Source organism: Sapajus apella, unplaced genomic scaffold, assembly GCF_009761245.1.
Source record: "Sapajus apella isolate SASKATOON/1434 unplaced genomic scaffold, GSC_monkey_1.0 scaffold22, whole genome shotgun sequence".
Taxonomy (NCBI): domain Eukaryota; kingdom Metazoa; phylum Chordata; class Mammalia; order Primates; family Cebidae; genus Sapajus; species Sapajus apella.
This window is the reverse complement of record NW_022436962.1, coordinates 2,915,040-2,922,709: the sequence shown is the minus strand read 5'-3', so window position 1 is coordinate 2,922,709 and position 7,670 is coordinate 2,915,040. Positions and strand designations below refer to the sequence as shown.

General features: G+C 38.8%; 1 pseudogene; it reads right to left on the bottom strand.

The window, feature by feature from the left end:
- Positions 1-1,973: 1,973 nt before the first annotated feature.
- LOC116559066 lies at positions 1,974-5,133 on the bottom strand (annotated as a pseudogene).
- Between the last annotated feature and the right edge of the window lie 2,537 nt (positions 5,134-7,670).

Here is a 7,670-nt window from a genome sequence, read left to right as displayed (position 1 = left end):
TATAAGAAGTTTTGTAAAGGCAATCTTCAAATCTTGAATGATTGTTGCTCTACTGCTCTGGAGAAAATGGTATATATTTTGGTATTATGTGTTGGTAAGTCAGAAACTTCTAGAGTAAAACAGACTTCCTTATTTGCTGTCTGTTTATATAGTTTTTTGCACATGTTAAATATAAATATTTCTATTAGGAAAATAATAGCACATATAGAAAAATTCTTATAGCCAATCAACCTAAATGCCCATCAATGATAGTCTGGATAAAGAAAATGTGATATGTATTTACTGTGGAATACAAGATCATATTCTTTGCAGGAACATGGATGGATCTGAAGGGCATTATCCTTAGCAATCTAACACAGGAACAGAAAGCCAGATACCACATGTTCTCACTTACAAGTGGGACTTAAATTATAACACATGGACACATCGAGGGGAACAACACACACTGGGGCTTACTGGAAGTTGGAGGTGAGGAGGAGGGAGAGGATCAGGAAAACTTACTAATGAGTACTAGGCTTAATACCTGGATGATACAATAATCTGTGTAACAAACCCCTATGACACTCGTTTACCTGTGTAACAAACCTGCACATGTACCCCTGAACTTAAAAGTTAAATTAAAAAAGAACATGTGTTCTAAACAAAAGAGAAAAATTCCAATAACCTTTATTTTTACTCTTTTACCTATATTAGTACATCAAGAGGCTCCAGATCAAATATAGAACTAGAGCTGAAAAAGTATGCATAATTTGTCATATCTAGAAAGTTTCTTTAGCTCTATTACAGGAAGGACTAAGCTTTTCTTGGGAAAATTTTTATTTTAAGAGAGATTAATGCCACTTGACCCACAGACAGATGTAAAGATAATCTTGAGGTTATCATAATGCAAATCACTCGGAATATCTAGACCATTTTCTTCTATTCATCCTCGGCAATTCAAGCAAAGAGCAAAGACTACCACTTTGGGAGGGGCATTTCCCCTCAGGACAGGCCTGGAGCCTTTGCAAAAAGTGACTGAGATCCTTGTAGCCATCCTCAAAGTCAGATAGGTGCATACTATCAATGTCGTCGAAGGCCACTATATGAGACGTCTTCTGAGATTTCATGAGTGTTCCAGAGAGACTGGAGCAGGAGCTAGAAGTGTCACTGGGGATAAAAGTTCTGAAGATGAGAGCCGAGCCAGTAAAAACAGTTTATTTTGTTTTATTTCTCTAGGTAGACGCCGTCTAGGAAGACAACAATTAGAAATCTAAATTATTTTCAAAATTTATATTTATTTGGAGCTAATTTATAGCACATATTTGAAAACTAGTTATATTATTTTAAAGCTATCTTTTGACACTGGCCAAATAAAAATACTTTGATCAACTACGCTTTCCAAAAGACTTGGTTCCAGAGACTTGTGCTGATCCACAAATATTTGCTGCTGTGTCTCAATATATAATAAGTATTTTGAGCTTATGGAGGAGAAAAAGTAATATATTTTTCTCACCCATATGCAAGAAAGATTAACAAGAAAAAGGCATAACAAATTTATTTAATGTAAGTTTTACATGATATGGGGCTTTCAGAAATGAAGATCCAAAGGCTCAGGATAAAATGTTTATTTTTATGGCTTAGGTTTAATGAAGAATTTTATTTTCATTTTACAAATGTTTTTAAAATATATTTTCTCATTAAGCTTTGTTTTGCTGGGTCTCAAATTCTCTGACAAATATTTGGTCAAGTTGTTTTCATTAAAAATCACTGATTAAAAAAATAAACTAATAAAACCACCACATGCAAAAACAGAAAACAAAAAAACAAACAAAAAAGGCCCACAAAACATTTCCCTTTTCTTTTAAAGGTTTTATGATGCATTATTATCATTAGCCAGTCTTTAACTATTAAATTTAAATGGCCAGTTGAAACAGTGTTGAGATCATTCTTCCATAATTGATTAAGACTGGGATGGCAGGAATTAGGGATACTATTCATTTAGCCTCCTGAGCTTTCTTGAGGGACTTGGTGACCTTACCAGCTCCCAGCCACCTTCTTGTCCACTGCTTTGATGACACCCATAGCATTACCAATAGCAAAAGGACCCAGAGGAGGATAGTCAGAGGAGCACTCAAAATAAATGGCTTGTCAGGAACCACATCAACAAATGGAGCATCACCAGAGTTCAAGAATTTAGGACCATTTTCCAGCTTCTTACTAGAATGGCAATCAATCTTTTCCTTTAGCTCAGTAAACTTGCAAGCAATGTGAGCTGTGTGCCAATCCAGTACACGGGCACTGCCAGCAGGGATTTGGCGTGGATGGTTCAGGACAATCAACTGAGCAGTGAAGCCAGGTGCTTCCATTGGTGGGTCAGTTTTGCTGTCACCAACCACATTGCCGCAACGGACATCTTTGACAGACACATTCTTGACATTGAAGCCCACACTGTCCCCAGGAAGAGCTTCACTCAAAGCTTCACGGTGCATTTCAACAGGCTTTATTTCAGTTGTTACATTGACTAGCACAAAGGTGACACCATGCTGGGTTTGAGAACACCAGTCTCCACTCAGCCCAAGGAAACATTACCCATACCACTGATTTTGTGGAAATCCTGGAAAGGTAGATGCAACTTATCAGTTGTGGTTCCACTGGCATTGCCATCTTTTCAGGTGACTTTTCACCCAGAGAACCCAGGAATGTGAACACTTGGCTCCGGCATTTTGTCTTCATTCCAACCAGAAATTGGCACAAATGCTACTGCAGCAGATTTGTAGCCAATTACTGTAAGTGCTGACTTCCTTAGCAATTTCCTTATATTTCTTCTGGCTGTAGAGTGGCTCAGTGGAATCCATTTCGCCAACACCAACAATTAGCTCTTTCACACTCATTGTGGAAGCCAGAAGGGCATGCTCATGGGTCTGCCCATTCTTAGAGATGCCAGCTTCAAATTCATTTGCTGTGACATATATGAGAGCAGCAACACTCAGGACAGCACAGCCAGCCTGAGAAGTGCCTGTAATCATGTTTTTGATAAAGTCTTTGTGTCCTGGGGCATCGATGATAGCGGTATCTGATGGTCCCAGATTTCCAGGGGGGGGATATCAACGGTGACATCATACTCAGGCTCAGCTTTCAGTTCATCCAAGACTCAGTAGTCCTCGAAGGAGCGCTTTCCCATCTTAGCAGCCTCCTTCTTGAAGTTTTCAGTGGTTCTTTTGTCCATGCCACTACATTTATAGATCAGATGGCTGGTAGTGGCGTACTGGCCTGAACCTTGTGTCCAATTACAACAATGTTGATATGAATTTTATTCCTCTTCCATTGTGGCTTTTAGGGATGGTTTTCACAATACCTGTGTTCTGGTGGCAAACCTGTTGCCAAAAAAAAAAAAAATTAAAAAGCCATTTTTGTGTTGTTTTAAATTCAGTTCTGTATTAGAGGTCTCAAGAATGTTTATTTTGAAACTAATAATTATGCTTTTCTACCTCAACTGGACAAGTGACCGTGAGCAGATAAGTCATGAAGCCTCTTTGATAACAAGTCCCTGGAAGGTAACCTAAGTTTTTCACCTTTGACCCCTCCGCAGCACCTCCCACCACCTTGGATGAGAGGAAGGCTAGAGGTAGGCTGAAGTTGCTTTTCTGCCTATGTGAGATAACGCTCTTGTGAAATATTTTTCACTAGACAATAGGCCGTTATTATTCACCTGGAGAACACATCATTGGTCATGCTTCGAAGTGGTATTTTTCACCTCTTGTTGCCAAAAATAAGAAGGGAGCATTCTTGGCTCTTCAGAACTGCTAGATTTCCATGAAAATATTGAGAATGCAGCCCCAAGGAGTCTTCCATTCTGAAGGACATCTGCACTTAACCCTCATGAGTTCATCACATTACTAGTTAACTGTCTCTACAGGTTTATAGTTCCAGCACCTTTTGTGCCAGATCAACTGAAATCAGCTCTATTTTTATGAATTTGTCCATCTTTACAGATTTCCGAAGCTGGATTGCCATGCAACCTCAAGAAAATTATATTTCCCCAAATTTGTTCAGTTATTTCTTCTTATAAATCCCTGAGTGGCAACTTCAAAGCTCTTTACATTTTGGGGCTAAAACTTAAAATGCCAATTTTTTAAAATAAAAACGTACGTTAACTATATTTGCCACTTGTCTCTTATTAGTTTATGAGTTATATTCTTAACAGGTACTTTATTAGAGGCAAAAGTGGCTAATATTCCTGGTAGAATTTTGTATGTACTCCTAATATTGTTCTTTAGCAACTATGACATATGTACCTTACATAAAGGTCCTTTTGCCACTATAGACGTTATCTGTAGCTCATTTTCAAGAACTCTACAAGCGTTGGGGCAAGGATCAAATCTAAACTATTCAGACTGATATAACAGGTTTCTGTCACACATCGACAGGTTCAAACATCATCTTTCAGGCCAAACATTTCTGGCACACATTTATATGAACTTTGATTCAGGATGGATAAAAAGTACTATCAATCTACCCAACAAAAGGGCTGTTACGGATATGATTTGTCCTTGCGTAGCAAGGATATTTTTATTTTATTTTATTTACTTATTTATTTTGAGACAGAGTCCCACTCTGTCACCCAGGCTCTAGTGCTGTGGTATGATCTCAGCTCACTGCAACCTCTGCCTCCCGGGTTCAAACAATTCTTATAAGTCACCCTCCCAAGTAACTGGGATTGCAGGCATGTGTCACCATGCCCAACTAATTTCTGTATTTTTAGTAGAGACATGGTTTTGCTATGTTGGCCGGGCTGGTCTCAAACTCCTGGCCTAACGTGACCCACTGCCTCGGCCTCCCAAAGTGCTAGGATTATAGGTGTGAGCCACTGTGCCTGATCATAGCAATGCTTTTAGTGAGAGCTGTGGAGAGCTGAAAATCTCTAGCAGGCCTCTGGGGTGTTCAGTTCCACCGTCCTTTCCAACTCATCAATTGAAAGTATAAAGTAGAAAAAGGAAGTGCCTAGATTTCCTTTCTTTCTTTATATTTTTTCCATGACAGAAAAGAAATTGAAAATCAGAGATGGGGAATCACAGAGGCATATATTAGCTATACCTTGTATTGCTCTGACACTGATAAGAACTTATGCTTTGCCTCATGTTCCTCAGAAGACATCAGCTTCTGAGGAATGGTAAGGCAGAAACATTTCTAGGGTGGGTGTGTAATGACCTCTGTGAACCCTTTCCCCAGTGAAACAACTATCACTGGTGAAAATTATTTTTAAAAAAACATTTAGTCCCTGGAAACTGTCCTAAGAACATAGAGCAAATAGAGAAGCATTTATTCAAGAAAATCTATAATACTAAATCTGAGTAAGAAGTATGGAAGTCTGTGACATTAAAGACATACCTCATCCCCAGCTCAGTGTGATTTAAGCCCTATTCTCAGTGGGTTCAGCCAAGAATAGAAGACTAACTTCAGTCTCATCTCCCAGTCTAGGGCAGCAGTTTTCCCCTGGAAGGGACAGCTTAGTAAAGAAGGAACAGAGGAATGAACTATGAGATATTTAGAAAATGAAAAGCAAAATGGCAGCTGTAAGTCAAACCATATTAATAACATCAGGTGCAAATGTTTTTGGCAATCTAAACAAAGACAGGAGTTGTTAGATTGTGTAAAAAAAACAAGATTCAGTGACACATTGTGTATTAGCAGCACACTTTACATTCAAATATAAAAATAGGTTGAAAATTAAAGAATAAAAGATATTGTGTCATGCATATAGCAATCGTAAAAGAGCTGGAGTGACTATACTAATATTACAAAAAAAAAAATTTAAAAAGACAGTGTTACTAGGGATAAAGGAGGATGTTTTATCATTAAAAGGGTCAATTTATCAGGAAGATAATAATTACAGACATATATTTATTTATTTATTTTTTCTTTGTCTTTAATTGTACTTTAGGTTCTGGGGTACATGTGCAGATCATGCAGGACTGTTGCATAGGTACACACATGCAATGTGGTTTGCTGCCTCCATCCCCCCATCACCTACATTTGGCATTTCTCCCCAAGTTATCCCACCCCGACCTCCCCACCCCTCCTGGTGTCCCTCCCTTGGCCCCCTCAACAGACCCCAGTACGTGATGCTTCCCTCCCTGTGTCCCTGTGTTCTCATTGATCAACACCCACCTATGAGGGAGAACATGCGGTGTTTGATTTTATCTTCTTGTGTCAGTTTGATGAGAATGATGGTTTCCCGATTCATCCATGTCCCTACAAGGGACATGAACTCATCATTTTTTAAGGCTGCATAGTATTCCGTGCTGTATATGTGCCACGTTTTCCTCATCCAGTCTATCGTCAGTGGGGATCTGGGTTGGTTCCAGGTCTTTGTTATTGTAAACATTGCCGCAATGAACATACATGTGCATGTGTCTTTATAACAGAACAATCTGTAATCCTTTGGATATACCCAGTAATGGGATTGCTGGGTCAAATGGAATTTCTATTTCTAGGTCCTTAAGGAAGTACCACACTGTCTTCCAAATGGTTGAACTAGTTTACACCCCCACCAATAGTGTAAAAGTGTTCCTATTTCTCCACATCCTCTCCAGCATCTGTTGTCTGCAGATTTTTTAATGATCGCCATTCTAACTGGTGTGAGGTGGTATCTCAATGTGGTTTTGATTTGCATTTCTCTAATGATCAGTGATGATGAGCATTTTTTTCATATGTTTGTTGCCTCATAATGTCTTCTTTTGAAAGTGTCTGTTCATATCCTTCACCCACTTTTGGATGGGTTTGTTTGCTTTTTTCTTGTAGATCTGTTTTAGTTCTTTGTAGATTCTGGATATTAGGCCTTTGTCAGATGGGTAGATTGCAAACATTTTTTCTCATTCTGTTGGTTGCTGATTCACTCTAATGATTGTTTCTTTTTGCTGTACAGAAGTTCTGGAGTTTAATTAGATCCTATTTGTATATTTTAGCTTTTGTTGCCAATGCTTTTGGTGTTTTAGTCATGAAGTCCTTGTGTATGCCTATGTCCTGAATGGTTTTGCCTAGGTTTTCTTCTAGAGAGTTTTTATGGTGTTAGGTCTACGTTTAAGTCTTTAATCCATTTGGAGTTAATTTTAGTGTAAGGTGTCAGGAAGGGCTCCAGTTTCTGCTTTCTGCACATGGCTAGCCAGTTTTCCCAACACTATTTATTAAACAGGGAATCCTTTCCCCATTGCTTGTTTTTGTCAGGTTTGTCAAAGATCAGATGGTTGTAGATGTGTGGCATTGCCTCCAAGGCCTCTGTTCTGTTCCATTGGTCTATATCTCTCATGGTACCAGTACCATGCTGTTTTGATTACTGTAGCTTTGTAGTATAGTTTGAAGTCAGGTAGTGTGATGCCTCCAGCTTTGTTCTTTTGTTTAGGGTTGTCTTGGCTATGCAGGTTCTCTTTTGGTTCCATACGAGGTTTAAGGTGGTTTTTTCCAGTTCTGTGAAGAAGATCATTGGTAGTTTGCTGGGGATAGCATTGAATCTATAAATTACTTTGGGCAGTATGGCCATTTTCACGATGTTGATTCTTCCCAACCATGAGCATGGAATGTTTTTCCATCTGTTTGTTCCCTCTCTTATTTCCTTGAGCAGTGGTTTGTAGTTCTCCTTGAAGAAGTCCTTTACATCCTTTGTTAGTTGTATTCCTAGGTATTTTGTTCTCTTT